Raw genomic sequence first — 474 nt, forward strand, 5'->3', positions numbered from 1 at the left:
CACGGAGTTTGGGACCATGCCTCTTCGGGGCAACCAACAATGTTTGCAAGGGGCCACAATTAAAAACTCCTTTTGTCACTACTTTTTTCTTTTCCCTCTTCCCATATGCATTAATTATTTAAATAAAAAATTTATAATAATAATAAAATATTCAATAATAATATAATAAATCTATAAATATTTTATAATTGTGGGGTCCAAACTGAAAAGACGAAAGTAAAATTTTTCTAAAAAAAAAAAACCTACAATATAGGCTGGTCGCTCCATGCCTGCCCATACTGGGCCTACCCGAATCTCAATATCTCAGTGCATCTGGCAGGCAAGCTTTGCTTTAGGCCCTGGAGATTTGGTCTCCATGCCATTGGCTATAAACAAGACGACAAAAAGGGGCGTGTTTGGGTCGGCCATTTTTCCTCCAAATCCACGTGCGCATAAATCGCAGGAACGCACCACACGAGGAAAAGCAAACAAACA

Source organism: Malania oleifera, chromosome 1 (assembly GCF_029873635.1).
Source record: "Malania oleifera isolate guangnan ecotype guangnan chromosome 1, ASM2987363v1, whole genome shotgun sequence".
In the NCBI taxonomy this organism is placed as follows: Eukaryota; Viridiplantae; Streptophyta; class Magnoliopsida; order Santalales; family Ximeniaceae; genus Malania; species Malania oleifera.